Below are 19686 nucleotides of genomic sequence, written 5' to 3'. Positions count from 1 at the left end.
GCTTGGCTAGGTTAACAAACAAGGGTCATTTCTAAGGCCATTGAAACGAAAGTGCCGATGCAAAAGAGACATTCACTGTACATTATTCACACATCTTGACTTTGTTTCATTTGTTTCTCGTTTGAAACCTTCACAACTCTTAATTCACAACTCAAATTTTATTTTTCACTATTTTTCTTCCAAGCAAGCATTCATTTTCATTCTTTCTATTTTTGTTCTTTTCTTTCACATCAAATGTACAAAACAGATGTTTCTTTTCTATATTTTCTATACATATATATTATTATTATTTTTTTATGCTTGCTCGGTTTTTCTAGAGTTGTGGTACTTACCGATTCTCCCCAACTTATTTCTTACTTACCCTAAGTGAATGCTCTTAACTTTTTACGGCAAAAGAACAATAATCAAGATTTTCCGGGTTGTAAAAAAAAGATTTTTGAGATCTCGCTTTATTTCAAGCCGAGATTCAACTGTTTAAGCTCAAAGGGGTTAACAAATGCTCTCTCAGCTCACAGGTAAGTTGTTTTTGGACGTAGTTGTGCTCGAAAGAAAACAAGTGCCTTGATCATTTCTAATTACTTCCACATATTCAAAATAATAAAAGACAAAGCATGAATCAAATGAATCAACAAAACTTATTAGAATCCAGCATTTAAGTGTACAATGGAGGTTTCCTCACAATTTGTGGTTTTAAGTTCTAGATGAAACATTCATTCAATTATGTTGCACAAAGACAATATTCAATTTACCAAAAAGAGTAAAGTTCCTAATGCATTCTAACATTCTAGCCGAAGGTAACCATGTACCTTAGCCTCAATCACTTGTTTATTCTTATCATTGCCATCCAAGCTCGGATGCACCTTCATTGGATACTTCTTTGAGGAGCAACCAATCTAGAAGGTTTGCCACTCAATCAACCAAAAATTTATTAAACAAACAAAATTAAAAACATAAATAAATAACATTAACTAAAAATATAAATTTGTTCATGGGGGACAAAACACCCCAAAAGTACAAAACCAAAGTCAAAATACATAATCCGAAAATACAAATAGAAATAAACATAAAAACTGAAAAATACAATAACTTAACCCTCTAAGGGCTCAAAATCCTCCTCGCTACCGGCCTCAGAACCGGTAGCCTCATCATCCTCAGCATCATCATCATCATCAACTGCAGCACCTGAAGACGCACCAGCGCCCACCCCCTCACCATAAACAGGCCTGTCCACAGGCCAGTTGGCGTTAAGCAGAAACTGCTCACGCGTCATCAAGGCATGAACACCACTTCCCTGCAGCTGTAACCGCTGCATAGAGTCGTGCATATCTATCATGGCTCTCTGGGATGCCGCCATCCATTCAAAACTATAATCACACACAGCCTGCAGGTAAGGATCTAGTCCAGGAGTAGAAGTACCAGGACCATCAGTAGCCCGGGTACTCTCTGTAGCTGCACTACCTCTGGCACTCTTCGCTCTACAATATTTGGCCACGTACCGGTCATCGATAGGTGGCGGGATCCTTACCTGACCCCGAGACGGTAGTTTCACCTTTGCCTGCATGCACAAACTCATGATCAAGCACGGGAAAGCTAGGGGACAATTCACACGAGCCCCCGACTTTAGCCCGCTTTCGATCACGGACTTAAGCTCATTAGCGATGATCCTCGCCACATCGATCTGGACGTTGGTGAGGATAGAATGGACCAAATGTGCCACTGTGATCGGCACTGTAGAGGTGTGGGACTTTGGCTGGATGTTCGTCAGCACCAACAGCAGTATCAGTTGAGCCATGGGAGTCATGTCCTCCCTGTGATACCTCATTGGAACCCCAGATGGGTTCAGCTCAACAGATTTCCCCCTTAATAGCAGGGCGGCAGAAATGGCTGGAACATCCCGGTGAAGCCGTAGGTCAGTGTGGTATGTGTCCCTCTCTTCAGCTCCCAGCTGGAGCGGTTCCCCAAGGACTCGGTTGATGGCATCCCGATCAAATGCAACTGGACGCCCGGCCACTCTAGATATCCAAGTAAAGGGCTCGTCGTCATCAGGCAGTGCGTTTGCATAAAACTCACGCACCGTTGCTATGTCATAATGCTCCAGGGGATTAATCAACCGATCCCATTTTTGTGGTCAATCAACCCGGCAAAAGTTCTGTTTGTGCCCTGAGGGTTGATGAGGAATCGCTTCTCCGGAAGAATTTTCCGTTTCTCCAGAGAAATGTACCTGGCGGCCTGCTTCGGGCCGACAAATTTGTCGTTATCAAACTGGATAGGTACAGAACGGGAAGTGTTTCCTCCCTTTCTTTTCTTTGACGCTCCAGACCTTGATTCCATCTGCAAAATATAAAAGGAACAAGACATACCAAACAGATTAGACAGCAAAACCAAAATGTAAAGAACTGTCATGCTCGCTGCTGCTTCGCCTAGCGAAGTGGCAGCGAACGCTCGCCCCTGGTTTGCCTAGCGAGTGCTAGCGAACCTTACGGGTTTTTGGGGTTTTCAGCATGTTCAAAGAATATTTCCCAAAACCCATACTCTAATGGTTCCAACATCAGAACCTAATGATTGATCAATTAAATAACCGTTCTATGCTATTGGGGATTACATATTTACATTCAAAACCTAAAATCCCCAATTCCAAAAACTAAAATCCCAATTTGCAAAACCGAAAATCCCACATGCAAACCCAAGGTTTCCCATACCACAACTCATCCTAATTGACATTCAAATTAGAAATATAAAGTTCAAACAAAAAGAAAATGTAGTAGGGCAAACCTTTGTTACAGTGAGTTGATTGAAATGAAGTGAGCAGGGTTTGCAATGGACCAAATAGAGATGGAGTGTTAGTGAGAGTGATGCAAATGAGAGAGTGTGGAGAGCTCTGTAAAAAAATTTCTCAGCAGGGTTGCAAAACAGCAAAGTTGTGTTAGGGCAAAAATGAGTGCCCTGCTGAGATTTAAATAAGTGTTGTCATGCAGCACTCGCTGCTGCATCGCCTAGCGAGCAGCTAGCGAATCAGCTCGCTACTGCCTCGCCTAGCGAGCAGCTAGCGAGCATGACAGCAAATGCCTTTTCAAAGGCAGCAATTCATGTTTATACAACATGGTTTTAGCACTAGGAAACCCAACACACACAACAAAAAAAAACAGTAAATACTTACAATGTTGGGGTGCCTCCCAACTAGCGCTTGTTTAACGTCGGCTAAGCTCGACGGTGTGATGCTCATAGAGGAGCATCAAGCGGTATAGCACAGCTCTCGCGATCCACATGACCGCCGAGATAAACTTTCAACCGTTGGCCATTCACGGTCCAACTATCTTTCTTGTCCATGTCTTCGATGACAATAGCCCCGTACTCCTTCACCTCTTTCACCCGAAATGGCCCGGACCATTTTGATTTCAACTTCCCAGGAAACAATTTCAACCTGGAGTTGAATAATAGGACCAATTGTCCGGGCACAAATTCTTTGTTACGGAGCTTCTTGTCGTGATACTTTTTGCCTTTTCTTTGTACAACCAACTTGAGTGGTATGCGGCATTGCGCATCTCTTCCAACTCAAGTAGTTGCACCTTCCTTTTGTCACCGGCCAACTCATTTTCAAAATTTAAAAATTTTAGGGCCCACAAGGCCTTGTGCTCCAATTCAACCGGCAAATGGCAAGTTTTACCAAACACCAATTGAAAGGGAGTTAGGCCAATTGGAGCTTTAAAGGCCGTACGGTAGGCCCATAATGCTTCGTCCAATTTTTGGGACCACTCCTTTTTTGAATTAGACACGGTTTTTTCGAGGATTCTCTTAATCTCACGATTAGAGACCTCAACTTGCCCGTTAGCCTGTGGGTGATACGGAGTTGTCACCCTATGCGATACACCGTAATGCTTTAAAATAGTTTCCAAAGGTGCATTACAAAAGTGTGACCCTCCGTCACTTATCAACACTCGGGGGGTTCCGAAACGGGAAAATATGTTTTTCTTCAAAAAATTTATCACCGTTTTCGCATCCGCCCGAGGTGAGGCAATCGCCTCAACCCACTTAGAGACATAATCGACTGCGACAAGCATGTACTCGTTCCCATAAGAGGGTGGGAATGGTCCTACGAAATCTATGCCCCAACAATCGAATACTTCGACTTCTTGTATATTTTGGAGAGGCATCTCATCTCTCTTACCAATTCCACCGCTTCTTTGGCAACTATCACAACTTTGCGCATGGGTGTGTGCGTCTTTGAAAATAGTGGGCCAATAAAATCCCGATTGGAGGATTTTAGTGGCCGTTCTAACCCCATTATAGTGTCCGCCGTAAGGCGAGTTGTGACAATGCCAAAGGATGCTCTGCGCTTCATCGCCAGTAACGCATCTCCTTAATAGGTTATCACTACCCAACTTAAACAAGTATGGGTCATCCCAAACATAATACTTTGCATCTGAAAGGAACTTCCTTTTTTGGTTCGAAGTTAGGTCGGAAGGCACAAAACCACTAGCCTTGTGGTTCGCAAAGTCTGCAAACCACAGCCTAACTTGAACTTTAAACAGTTTTTCATCAGGAAATTCTTCCCGGATTTCCTTCTCAGACGCTGTAACCTCCACATTCACTAAGCGGGATAAATGATCCGCCACCAAATTTTCCGACCCCTTCTTGTCTTTGATTTCCACATCAAATTCTTGTAACAAGAGGATCCAACGGATGAGCCTTTGCTTTGAATCCGGTTTGGTGAGCAGATATTTAATCGCCGCGTGGTCGGTATACACTACGACTTTAGACCCTATAAGATAAGATCTAAACTTTTCTAGCGCATACACTATTGCAAGTAGTTCTTTTTCCGTGGTGGCATAGTTTATTTGAGCCTCGTTAAGAACCTTACTCGCATAATGTATCGCATGAAAATTTTTGTCTTTTCTTTGGCCAAGTACCGCTCCAACTGCGTAGTCGCTCGCATCACACATTAGTTCAAAAATTTCATTCCAATTGGGAGCGACTATTATTGGAGCGGTAACCAATTTTTCTTTTAAAGTTTCGAAAGCTTGCAAACAATCATCGGTCAAGAGAAATACCTGGTCCTTAGCGAGCAAATTGCTCAAAGGCTTAGCCACCTTTGAGAAGTCCTTGATAAAGCGCCGGTAGAACCCGGCGTGCCCCAAAAAGCTACGGATGCCCTTCACATTCACCGGAGGAGGTAATTTTTCTATCACTTCAACCTTAGCTCTATCCACTTCAAGCCCCCTTCTAGAGACTTTGTGGCCTAGCACGATCCCCTCGGTCACCATGAAGTGACACTTCTCCCAATTAAGCACCAAATTGGTCTTCACACATCTCTCCAACACCGTTTTCAAGTTCGCCAAGCATTGACTAAAAGACCCACCAAATACCGAGAAGTCATCCATGAAGACTTCCATTGTTTTCTCTATCAGATCGGCAAAAATGGCTTGCACACATCGTTGGAAAGTCGCTGGTGCATTGCACAGCCCAAAGGGCATTTTTCGGTATGCGAACACTCCAAACGGACACGTGAAAGCCGTCTTCTCATGATCGGCCGGGTCAACCGCAATTTGGTTGTACCCGGAGTAGCGTCCAAGAAACATTAGTATTGTTGGCCCGATAGTCTTTCGAGCATTTGATCCATAAATGGGAGTGGAAAATGGTCCTTTCGAGTCGCGGTATTCAACCGCCTATAATCAATACACATTCTCCACCCCGTTGCAACTTTAGTGAGGATCAATTCATCCTTGTCATTCCGGATTACGGTAATCCCCCCTTCTTCGGAACAACGTGCACAGGACTAACCCACGGACTATCCGAGATCGGGTACATCATTCCCGCATCCAATAGCTTTACCACTTCCTTTCGAACAACCTCCTTCATGGTAGGATTTAAGCGGCGTTGTGGTTGAGCCACCGGCTTAAAATCCTCCTCCATCAAAATCTTGTGCATACAATAGGATGGACTAATTCCTTTTAGATCGGAAAGAGTCCAACTCATGGCTTCTTGATTTGTTTTTAGCACAATGATTAGACGGGCTTCTTCTTCATTTGTCAAAAGGTTTCTTATGATGACCGACTTTGCCTCGGTCTCATCTAGGAATACATATTTCAAAGTAGAGGGTAGCACTTTCAATTCAATTGGCGCTTTTTCGTCAATAACCTCCTTTTTCAAGTTTTCCTCCTCTACTTCCCATGGTTGTAGGTCGTCTAAACTATCAAGTTCCATTAAGCATTCCTCAAGAGCTATCTCTTCTTCAACAGTGAAAACCTCCAATGAGTCGTCAAGAGCTAACTCCATAGGAGATATCTCATGAATATGCTTTGAAACCTCCATAATAGCGTCTTCGATCACATCGATGCGAAAGCTATCATTTCTATCTTTTGAATGCTTCATTGCCTCGAATAGATCGAATGTAACTTCCTCATTTTGAACTCTCACCTTCATTAAACCGTCATCAACATCTATCATCATTCGCACGGTCTTCATGAACGGTCGGCCCAAGATGAGCGGAGCATCATCATCTTCCTCCATATCAATAACAATAAAATCGACCGGGAAAAAGAATTTGTCGACCTTCACCAAAACATCTTGGGCTACGCCATGAGGATGGGTCGTCGACTTATCCGCCAATTGCAACGTCATTCGGATGGACTTAATCTCAATGTTGCCAAGTCTCTTGATAATTGACAAAGGTATAAGATTAATGCTTGACCCCAAGTCAATAAGTCCTTTCCCGACATAGACGTCACCAATTTTAACCGGCAATGTAACTCTTCCCGGATCAACCTCTTTCTTAGGAAGCGTCCTTTGAATAATGGCACTACAGCTCGCATCAAGGATGATGGTCTCCGGTTCCGTATACCTCCGCTTTTTTGTTAGTATGTCCTTCATGAATTTGGCATACTTGGGCATTTGCTCCAAGGCTTCGGCAAACGGAATGTTGATTTGCAACTGTTTAAAAATATCCATGAACCGGGCGTAATGCCGTTCATTCTCCCTTTTGGACGGGGCATGAGGATAAGGGAGGTTTTGGATTGGAGTAGTGCACACTACCTCCTTTCCCTTTGCAACTCTAGAACTCCTCCATCTAGGCTTTTTCACTTCCTCACCCCTTACTTCATCACTCGTATTTTTCTCAATCTCCACACTTTTTTCTTTTCAACTTCACCATTCTTTTCGTTATTTTCAACTTCTTCCTTTTCACTCCACTCCCCCACTTCACCATCAATATTTTCCTCCACTATTTCCTCCTTTTCTTTCTCATCTCTTTTTTTATTCTCACTACTCAACTCCCTCCCACTTCTCGTCATGATCGCCTTACAATGTGCATTAGGATTTGTTTGCGTGTTTGCCGAAAAGGAAGGACCGGTTTGTTATTCCGCGAGTTGCTTAGCAAGTTGCCCAACTTGAGTCTCGAGATTTTTTATGGCCGCGTCATTGCTCTTTTGGTTAGCCATTGACATTTGCATGAATTGCGTCAATGTCTCTTCCAATTTAGAAGTTACGACCGACGGTTGTTGAGGTTGAGGTTGATAAGGATTTTGGGGAGGGTTTTGACGGCTAGAAGAACCACCTCCATAACCTTGGTTATGGTAATAGTTACTCCTAGGTTGGAACCCTTGGTTCCCTTGGTAATGTTGTTGTTGATTTTGAGGGTGCGGTTGATAAGGTTGTTGTTGTTGTTGTGGTCTCGGTTGGTAGTCCCTTTGGTTTGCCATGTAGTTTACATCTTCGAATCCCGGAGGTGGACAGAATCCGGTGTCATGCTCACCTTTACAAAGCTCACAACAAGCTATTTGTTTAGCTTTAGACGGTTCTCTCAACTCTTTAATTTGTTGCGTTAAGAGTTCCACTTGTTGTGAGATGAGCTTGTTACCCTAGCTCGAGCACTCCCGGCTTCTTCAAAGAGTTGCCTCGACTTTGACTCTGAAGATCATTTAGAGCCATTCGATTTATAATGTTTGTAGCTTCTTCGGCACTTTTTGACAATAACGAGCCACCCGAGGTAGCATCCAACAACGTTTTGCGGTTTGGTTGAAGTCCATTTTTGAAGATATGGATTTGAGTCAATTCATCAAATCCATGCCCTTTACATTTTTGAAGCATGGACTTGAATCTTTCCCACGCTTCATTTAATGATTCACTGGTTCCTTGTGAAAACACCGAGATGGCCGTCTTGGATTCCATGAATCGGTTATGGGAGAAAAATCTTTCGATGAATTTCTCTTCTAACACGTTCCAGTCTGTCATTACGGCTGGTGTTTGATCTAGGTACCAATCCTTTGCTTTACCGAGCAAAGCGTGGGGAAATAATCGTCTGAACAACGGAAGCTCCTGAGCCTGATCCACTCCGGCAGCCAATGCTATCTCATAAAATTTTGTGAGAAAAGCAAATGGGTCTTCATGGTCCATTCCGGTGAATGGACTTCCATATAATAAATTTAGAGTTCCCGTTTTCATCTCAGCTTGCCTTCCTGTGTGGTTGGCAAACTGAGCGGTGTTCCTTGGACTATTTATGCATGGAGTAGAAATAGGTGGTGGTGGTGGTTGCTCCATGTTTGGTATGAATGGTGGTGGATTTATGGTCGAAGAACTTTCTCCTTGCTCTTGGCGTTGTCTAGCCTGTTGCCTCCTACGTCTCGTTTTGCTATTGAGCCTCCTTGCGGTTCTCTCGATCTCGGGATCAAAAAGAAGTTCGTCCACAGGGATTTGCCCTCGCATAAAACGTAAGCTGCACACTAAACCAAACAAATTACAAGCACAAGTCAAAAATTTACAAGCTAAAACTTAAACAACCATTGCGATGCTCGCAATATCAATTTACAATCCCCGGCAACGGCGCCATTTTGTTAGTTGTAAATTTACGTGTCGGGTTTTTGTTATCGTATCCACAGGGATTGTAAGATATCACCGCCGTTCGATGGTTGTATTAATCTTAGCTTAAGTAACAATAGGGTTTTGGTTGGTTGTCACGTTATCTTGCATAAAAAGGTAATAAATTGCGGTAAAAGTTTTGGTTTGAATAAATGAGAAATATTGCCAAAGTTAGGGTTCGATGATCACTTTGCATGTATTTGTTCGGTCAACAATCTTATAAACTCCTTTAGATGATAAATCATTTCACAAAGTCCTCCCAATATGTTTCTCTCGAACACACATTGTGAGTTTTCCCATTTTGATCCATTGTTTCTCTCGAACACAATCTATCAAAATGACAACTTTTTGGTTCAACCTTATGGTGAACAAAATCATTCATTACTATCTCTAGCTAATAAACAAGATTGGATGAAAACCTAGATCAAGAGTTGGTAAACATCTCTCGATCATAAACCAACACAAAGAGTTTTAAATAGAAACAAAGTTTTCATCATATATTCACCATTAAAGAGTTTACACATGAAGATCCTTATATTTACACACAAAGCTAGTAATCACCTACATCTAACCTTGACAAATGGATGACTTAGCTACTCATTTTCATGGTAGCTTGGCCGGCAAGTTTCGGAATAAGGTTGATCAACATCCAAGTCGGATAATCGAGATTGGATGGGAATCCACCTTCTTTTTGTAGAAGATGGTTACTAGATGAAGAGAAATGAAATCTAGGGCATAAAAGATCCTAAGAACAATGCTGGAAAATATCTCTAAGAAAGTACAAAAGTGGAAAAATTAGGTAAAACTAAGGTATGGCTCTCAAAAGTGGCACTTGCTACTTATAGAGTTGTACTGGGCTGTCATGCTCGCTAGGCGAGCAGAATGGCTTGCCTAGCGAGGGTCAAATTGAGGCACAAGAGGCACCTGCGCCCAGAGACACAGTCTATCTCAGATTGTCATGTTCGCCTAGCGAACAAAACCTTCGCCTAGCGAAGGGCACGCTTCAACCCTCGCTCCAGCGAGGTTAAGAGGTTTGGCTACTGGAATGCTCGCTGGGAACTCGCTAGAGCCTCGCCTAGCGAGTGAGTGCTGGCTGCGCTTTTCACCAAAACTGAACGAACTCGCTACCACCTTCGCTAGCAGCTCGCCTAGCGAATTCATTGATATTTTACTGGAGCTTTTCGCTGGAAGCTCGCCTAGCGAGTGCTTCGCCACAGACCTCGCCTAGCGAGCAGGCTGATGAATGCTTGATTTCTTTGGTTCCTTTGCCAACTTTCTTGTGTCTTCATTTTCAATTATTTCATGCCTTCTTCCTGCACAATAACACACAAATCAAAGGTACCAAGATCGTTTATCAATGTAATGCATTTCATCTAAAACAAAAGTGGTTTTGACAACATTAGCAAGGAAAAAGAGTGAAAGATGCCCACATATGATAGCTCAAATAAGCACTTTTGGGCATCTAACAGACGCGACCTTTAGTTAGCATTTCAGGACCTTTAAACTTAGAGTATATGACTACTTATTTACGCGTCTTTTGTTCAGCTCTCCCCACTAAGAAAAATGAGGATAACATCCTCTGGATGAACAAAATTGAGGGGGAAAAGAGAAAATTCTAGAAAGAAAGAGGTATTTTCGATCTTATCCAACTGTCGAGGACTGGTCCCGCCTACTGCCAAAATATGTTGGTCTCTTCCTTGTACTTTTGGGAAAGCACGACTAATACTTTTCAACTCTCCTGTGGATGTTGAGACCCACTCTTTTCGATGTGGCTACCATCACAGGCCTTCTCCCAACTAGTGAAACCTTCGACCCAAACGAGAGTAACGAAGACGCCATAAGCTTCGACGACAATCATGCCCGCTTTAGCCGATATAAGTTTCTGACGAAGAGCACACCGCATTTCTCGCGTTAGGGATATCAAGGTGTTTTTCTGTTGTAGGTATTTGAAGTTGGTGAAAAGATACATCACCTTAGCCAACTAATACATGAAGGCAAAAACATTTGCGTTAGTCAATTGATCCTGGGATCCCTTTATGAATCCCTAGGGTTAGGAGCTGAAGCCTTAAGGAGTATCCAGCCAAAAGATGGCTTACTGATATCTGGACCTTTCTAGCTACTTCAGCTCTGGCTCAACACCACCTTTGAGATTTCTCTGGATGCTAAACTTCCCAATGAACCCGACGAAGCCCTTAAGGATCTTCGCTTTAAAGGAACACACTTGAATTTACTGACTCTGACTGACAAGAATAAATCAGATCAAGAAGGTTTCATATCTTATTTCTTGATGTTCACCAAGTGCTACCACTTTAATGTGATGATGGCTCCCTTTGCTAAAAGGACTCATGGTCCTGAATGGTTCACCCGAGAGTTCCCAACCATTTTTGAACATGAGGATGAATCAAGAAAAATATGGGCAACCTTCTTGACTCCTCGACTTCTTTCTACCCATCTTGGGACTTTAAAGGAAGTTATGAAGATTATATGTTACCAACCCAACCTGGTGTCGCGCCAGTTTAGGGTTAGTCAAACCAAACCCAATTCATTTTTCAATTGAAAGAGTGACTTGTGCCTCTGCACAAATGACTACTCCGAAGATAACTACCTTCAAAGGATAACTTGACATGGCAATGATCGTCCGAAGTTGACTTCATTTGACTTCCAACCATCCCTCTATTGTACTCCAGAATTTGACACTTGGTGGAAGGCATATCATGCTAAAGATTTCAGGACTTCTACAACATTAAGCCAACATCTAACCAATGCTTATTCTTCCTTGCAGCAAAAGTTCAAAAAAGGTAGAGATCGACATATAGAGGAGATCCAATCTTTCCAGAAATATTTTGAAACCGTGTATGACCCTGACGACCTTAGTCGTACGATCTGTGAAGAAACTATCACCGTAAAAGAAAAAATGTTTGTGAAGCTTCCCAACTTACACATTCCTGACTACAGAAAGGACAAGTATTTGTTTTCTCTAAAATTATATCCTCCTAAATTTTCCCTTTTGCCTACCAGCGAAATGGATTTGGCTTTCGCCCCTCCGCGTTTACGGTGGGGAATTTGTGGGGAATTTCTAAAGGTATATAAGAACTAATTCTTGAAACCTGCTCAACGAGCGACTTCGATTAAGCACGACATATACAATTTTAAAGGCCACCTTCATTTCGACATAAAGCATGTTAGGGTCGAAACCCCTATACATGAAGGTGAGGGAAAGCAAAGATCTTGTCTTTGTCTTTTTACATATTGACATATTCTTTCTTTGTACTCATAGCCTATTTATTTGTTTACAAATTTCGAGCACATAAAGAGGGCAAGGGACGCTGCCAGTGCTAAGGTAGCACTCAAGAAATTCAACTTTGAAGGAACTTCCTCAAGACCCGTTTATGTATAATTTACTTCAATAATGCTATACTTTTTAAATTACTCAACATTTTGAACTTAAATTTTTTTTATCACTTGAACTTTTCTATTTTGTGCAGGCTGATGATGTAACAGTCGAAGGTGATGTTGCTAAAGCAATTCCTGAGCCCATCCATGTCGAAGACTCGTCTCTCGAGCCTCCTCCACTAAAGAAAAAACCAAGGAACTCTGGTCCTGGCGCTAGGAAAATCCCAGCCAACCCTAAAATTTCTCATACTCCTAAGGCGAGAAAGGAGAAGAAGGTTCCCTCAGGGAAGACGATCGACACTACAAGGAAATTGACTTCTAACGAGAGTGACAACTCTAGTCCATATATAGAAACTTTACAGAGAAGCTACCTATTTCTTGTCCTTCTTTTGCATTTCTTTTTTTCAAAGTGCTAAGAAATTAAATTCTACAGAACAAGGCGTCGACCAAACCTGCGTCAACCTTTACTCAGACAATGCCCCAAGCAGATAACTCACCCACACACACACCAACCTATTCATGTTGCAGACATTGCTGAAGAGGTCAAAAAACCTGCAGAAGTCGATGACAACATCTCTCACTATTAGACTGAACAAGTTCAACCATCTTCATCGGCTTCCTCCATGTCTAATGAAGACGAAAGGCATAACATGGATATGGATGAAACTTCTCCAAGGGATGATTTTGAGCAATAAGAGCCTAAACAAACAAATCTTTCTAGTAGCTCTCAGCCAACTCACGATGCTTACCGACATCAAGAAACTGCCGAAACTTTAAACAATGTTGGTAAACCTGAAGTGGATACAAGTACTATTATCGAACGAGACACTCAGCATATGTCGACATTAAAACAAACTCCTTCTCCAAGTAATATCATGTCTCAAGAGGAAATGGATGCATTGAAGAAAACCTACCTTCGTGCTTACATGAAGATGGTGTTGAGCAGCAATGGTAGCTTCACTTATCGATGTTCAAGCTCCTTAACTATTTCTTGAGTCAATAATGGACCTGAGACCATCGACGATGTATTGAAATAACTAAAGGTCCAACTTGGAGGAACTAATATCTTTGAAGCATTGGAGAAAGATTTCATTTATGGTCATGGCATCAAAGCACTGTTGAAAAAACTCAATGTTCCTGATGCCCCCAGTGAAGTTGTTGATTCCTTTGTGACTTTTCGGCCCTTATTCGACCATATCATAGTTGATTTATAGAGAAAGAATGATGCTAAAACAAATATGACATATAAAGCAAATGAGAGGTTGAAATAATGGAACATGGCCACTGAATTTGACCAATGCACTGAGAAATTGGAGTGAAAACTCTACCTGGAGAATGAAGTTTTTGCTACTTTGGATGCTTATATCCTTGGCTGGTAAAAGGAGATCGAAGCCTTGCAGAAGAAGGTGCGAGAGGCCAAAGGCGAAAAGAAAACCATCTTGAGGGTTTGTCAATTACAAATAGACGAAGATACCCAAGTTGGGATCCAGTCCCTATAAAATATGACCACTCTTAACATCGAGCTAGCTGGCTTTGCTTCCCAAATTTCTTAGGTCAACCGTCAACTAAATGCAGCCAAGCTTCAATATGAAAAATTCAAGACTTCTTTCTCTTTCTAGGACTGAACTTTGTTTTCTATTTCCATTAAGTATTTTGTTACTTGTAATCAGATTTTTTTTTGATCGGGTAACTTCTAAATATGCCCTTGTGGCATTTTGACAATTCGAGGCTATTATTATTTAGCCTTCTTAATTCCTAAATTATTGTTTTATTCTGCATTTATGGGTATTTCCTACAATACATGCCTATATTGTTTTAAATACTTGCCATTTATTTGCAGGGTTCGACCTTTAAAGGTTAGTTATTCAACTTCATTAGCATTATTCGTATATGCTTGCAGAATTTTAAATGGCCATTCCCAATATGGGGACCACTTTCCCAATGTTCTATCTTTTTGATCCATGAGCAATATGAGTTTCCATACCAAGTCTCCTAGGTTGAACGTCTTGGACTTAAATTTTTTTGTTATAAGCTTTAGCACTCTCTCTTTCTGTCTCATTAGGACATCTAGAGCGGGCAACCTTTATTCGCCCAATTCAACCAACTCCTCGAACAACATACCCTAATAGAACTCAATTGGTCATACCCCAAAATTTACCATACTCCTCACAATGTTCATCTAGTCCATAACCCTAATTCATATGCATATACTCATACTTAATCATTTCATTGGAATTTGGTATTATACAAGACAATTGGTCATACCCCAAAATTTACCATACTCCTCACAATGTTCATCTAATCCATGGTTTTTTCCATTGGTTCATTTATGAAAACTTCATTCTAAATACCATTTATTCTGCATTTATATGTATTTCCTACAATACATGCCTATATTGTTTTAAATACTTGCCATTTATTCACAGATTTCGACCTTCAGGGGTCAGTTCTTCAACTCCATATGCGTTATATGTATATGCTTGCATAATTTTAAATGGCCCTTCCCAATTTGGGGACCACTTGCCCAATGTTCTACCTTTTTTATCCATTGGCAATATGACTTTCCGCACCAAGTCTCCTAGGTTGAACATCTTGGACTTAAATTTTTTGTTATAAGCTTTAACCACTCTCTATTTCTGTCTCATTAAGACATCTAGAGCAGGAAACCTTTATTCGTACAAATCAACTAACTCGTCGAACAACATACCCCAATATAACTCAGTTGGGATATCAGTTTGGCTTTGGACCCTAACTGATTGTAAATGGACTTCCAACGGGAGAAATGCATCATGTCCGTAAACAAGCCATAAAGGTGTGGTATTAGTTGATTCTCCAGGCGAATTTCGACATGCCCATAATATTTGGTTTAAGGTTTTGGGACAATTTCTTGGCTTCTGACCTACATATTTTTTATCAAACCAATTACAATATTGTTCGCCGCTTTGAGCTGACCATTAGCATGTGCATAAAAAGGTGTCGAAGTTAACAACTTGAACCCTATTCCTGCTGCAAAGTCTACCATTTTTCGCTCTGTAAAAACCAAGCCTTGGCATGTGGTAATGGTTTCAGGTATTCCAAACTTATATAAAATATGATTTTGAATGAAACTAATTACTTCTTCTTGGTCGACATTCGGCAGGGGTTCAACTTCTATCCACTTTGTGAAATAATTTATTCCCATCAAAATGTATGTGTGCCCTTTTGAAGAAGGGGGCGTAATTTCACCAATTATATCTAAAGCCCATCCTCTGAATGACCATGGCTTTACTATCTAATGCAACTCACTAGCAAACACATGTTGTATACCTGAGTGCTTTTGATATTCTTGGGACCCATTAGCGAAATCTATGCAATTCTTCAACATGGTTGGCCAATAGACCCCTAGTCTAAATAGAAACCATTTTATCTTGTGACCTTCCTGGTGAGAACCACATGATCCCCTATGTACCTCGGAGATTGCCAAATACGATTCACTTTCGCCAAGGCACTTAAGGAGAATTCCTTCAGGAGTTTTCTTTAACATTTTATTACCCATGATTATGTAGCTTAGGGCTTGGTATTTAATTTTTTGATCAATAACTCTTGTTGGATTCCTTAAGTAATCAATGATATGTTTTCTCCAATCATTATCTGAAACTAGGTCATGGCCAAAATTCGTAGTTTAGAAAACTATCAAACTCAAAATTTCATAAGTTTGATGACTCCTCAAATCCATATGCCCCCCCCCCAAGTTTTAACATTGACGATGTCTCATGAGGGTTCTCTTCCAATACTAACTTTTCCTTTATCTTGAATAAAACTTCCACCCTCTCTTTAGAGACTTATATCCTGAGGCAATTTGAGCTAAGTCATTGGCCTCTTGATTCTCCAGTCGAGGGATGTGGTTGATTGAAACATGGTCAAAATGTTTCAACAAAAAGTTAACTCTGACAAAGTATAACATAAAATTTTCCTTGATACACTTGTATTCTTTTTTAAATTATTTGACCACCAACTCCGAATCTCCCCCGATTTCAATGTCTCTTGCCCCCAAATCCAATAAAATATGAAGGCCCGTTATCAAAGCTTCATATTCAACCTCATTGGGAGAACATGGCTCTTCGATCTTAAACTTGAACTTGGTTGGTATATTTTTTTGGAGAAATGATAAATATCCCTACCCCGGTTCCATATTAATGTCTGGAACCGTCGAAGTATAACTTCTAAGGCCTAGTTCCTATGTATGCTTCTATTGATTTGACCACTGAGTGGTCGACAATGAAGTCTGCGATGATTTGTCCATTTACTGCTTTCAAAGGACAATAAGTCAATGAATATTTAGTAAGCGCTAAGGCCCACTTTCCTATTCTACTATGCAATATAGACTTTGATAATATATGCTTAATATCATTGAAATGCGAGTAGACATAAATTTTCATAAGTTTTATATAATGATTTACTTTAGTACATGAGAAGTATACGCACAAACATAATTTTTCAATCAAGTTATACCTAGTCTCTGCATCTATCAAGATTCGACTAAGGTAATAGTTGGCTCTTTCGACACCATTATCATCCTCTTGCGCTAACATGCTTCCTATGGTCGAATCTGACGCAACTATGTATAATTTCATGCTCTTATTTCTACTTGGAGGTAATAAAACTGGAGGCTTCATGATGTATTCTTTGATGTTGTCAAAATCCTCATGTTGCTCCCTCCCCCAAATGAAGTCGTTGTCTTTCTTGAGTTGAAGTAGTGGCAAAAAGGATTGGGTCTTGCCACTTAAATTGGAGATGAATCTTCTCAAGAAATTTATTTTCACCAACAAAGACTGTAGTTGCTTCTTTGTCGAAGGAGGCTTGAGATTGAAAATTGCTTTCGTCTTACTTTAATAGATCTCTATGCCTTTTTTATGCACCAGGAATCCTAAGAAATCCCCTGCATGAACACAGAAAGCACATTTTAATGGATTCATTTTCAATCCATATTTCCTCATCCTTTGAAAGGACTATCGAAGATAGCCTAGGTGGCCATTCTCTGACGAGAATTTTATAACTATATCATCAATGTAGACTTGCATGAAAGTCTCAATGAAGACATGAAACATAGAATTCATCGCTCTTTGGTAAGTTGCGCTAGCATTTTTCAGACCAAAGGGAATCACGACCCATTCATAAGTCCCCGAGGAACCTGTGCATCGAAAAACCATCTTAGGTACATCTTTTTCATCTATAAAGATCTTATTATAGCCAGAGTACCCATCCAACATGCTTAAATACTCATGGCATATGGATGAACCGACTAGCATTTCTGCCACGGACATTGGGTACTCATCTTTAGGTTTAACATTGTTTAAATTCTTAAAATTTATGCAGACTCTAAGAGTTCCATTCTTTTTTGTAACCGGAATGATATTATCTAACCATTCGACATACCAGACCTTTCTTATGAACTTGCTTCTGAGCAGCCTCTCGATCTCCTCCTTGATCTTCAACATTAATTTTGGTGTAAACCTCCTAGGCAGCTGTTTTACCGGCTAAATTGGTGGCTTTAGGTCCATCATATCTCGACTCATCCCTGGAATTTCATTGTAGTCCAAGGAGAAACAATCTTTAAACTCTTTGAGAAGCTCAACCACTTTTTCTTTCATGCCTAGTTATATCTTGGCTAATGTACGTTGGCCTCTTTACTACTCCGTCGCCCAAATCTACCTCTTCTAAGGGGTCCTGGGCCTGCATTTTCTTGTTAGTTTCTTGTGGGTCTTTTCTAAACCCAAAGGCTCGTTATCGTATATGCAATTGAGCCTCCAGCTTTCTAAAGTTGTTGTTTATACCTTTAAGCAATCTCTAAAGTTCTCAGAGCTTTCGACATTGGCTTCATAAGCCACATTCTGGAAACTCTTAGCCTCTAAGGCCAATTTTAATTTGTTCTCGACCATATAAGAAAAAATTCGAGTAAATTATCTTGCCTCAATAGTCATCTTCATTGACCATTGTCCACCTTGTGGGGGGAGACTTTCTCCCCCGATAGGCTGACTCTCTGCATGCTCTTTGTCCCATATGAACCCATGGTTGGGGTGTAGGTTTAGGGAATAGTTGAATTCCTTATAATAGGTATAAACTTCCTTTGTTGCGTAGCATGGCAGGATTTTTGCTAGATTCCTATCGAAATCCTTCTTTCCGACCTTCCCAACTTCAGCTTTGTAGTAACTTTGGCCAACTTATATGTTCTCAACAATGTCATACTCTCACCAGATTGCCACCCTCTGGTGCAGTATCGAAGACACCACACCTATACCATGAATCCATTCACAATCAAGGAATAAGTTGTAATTTTCATTGTATGTTATCACCATGAACAACGTTGGCCTTCAAGTCGAGCCAGCTGATAAGTCCACTTGAATTACACCTAGAATGTGGCTTGTCTTGCCCTCATAATTGTGCAAAACCATGTTGTGGGGTCGAAGATCCTTATTTCTCTTCCCCATCTTCTTAAATAATGAGTGTGACTTCAGGTTGACTATTGCGCCGCCATCAATGAACACTTTTTTAATGGCCATGCCATCTACCTTGGCCCTGATGAATAATGGTTTTAAATGATACATCATTCTAAGGTCAGGTCTTTTGAAGATAGCCTATTATTCATCGACAATGTCGTTGTTCATGACATATTAGCAAATAGGCTTCTTATTAGCCGCCTCGTCCTGTACATAATCCTCCTCAGTGTTAGACACTTACGAGACTCGATCATATTTCGCAGGAAAAATTGAAACTATGTCGTAATTAATATGCAAATCATCTTTGGACTCGTCGTCGAAATTATCATCGATCATCTCGTCGTCAGACTGTGGTGTATACTTTGATTGTTTGTCTTCTGGTTGGGGTTTGTACTGGGTGTTTCCTCCTCTAGATGAAGAGTTTAATCTGGTGCCTCATCCTCTTATTGAGGAGAGCACTCAGGCGTTTTCACCCTAGGATTGTAGATGTCCTTGGTAGACTGCGTCTCCTTCATAGACGACCTTTTGTTGTTCGCCCTTTTATCTTTCTCGGTTGGTTCCTTTGGGTAAGGCTTCTTCTGGGACTTTGACACAATTAAGTGGATATTTGCCTCAGGGGCTTGGTTTCTTCCTCTGATGATGCCTCGACTAAGTACACATCATTGGGTTGTTACCTTTATAAGTTAGGGGAATATGAGACCTTCCCTTCTTGACTTTGTAGTTTCCTTCATCGTGGACCCCCATCTTAGGCTCGACCTTATTCCACTTGGGCTAATTCACCCCCTTCTGATTGAGGAGTTTCACTCACTTATTCTCAGGCACATTTGCCGGTGGGAAAAATATCCTCTAGTGAGGCTGTCTGAACTGCCTCCTGTATTCCTCATTTCTACGAGGGCCACCTATGTTGTTCTAGGCGAACCTAGAAGCTTGGCTTCCTCCTCTTCCTCTCATGGGATCATACCTTCTG

This window comes from Lathyrus oleraceus, chromosome 6 (genome assembly GCF_024323335.1).
Source record: "Lathyrus oleraceus cultivar Zhongwan6 chromosome 6, CAAS_Psat_ZW6_1.0, whole genome shotgun sequence".
NCBI classification, from domain to species: domain Eukaryota; kingdom Viridiplantae; phylum Streptophyta; class Magnoliopsida; order Fabales; family Fabaceae; genus Lathyrus; species Lathyrus oleraceus.
Note: the sequence above shows the minus strand (reverse complement) of the source record.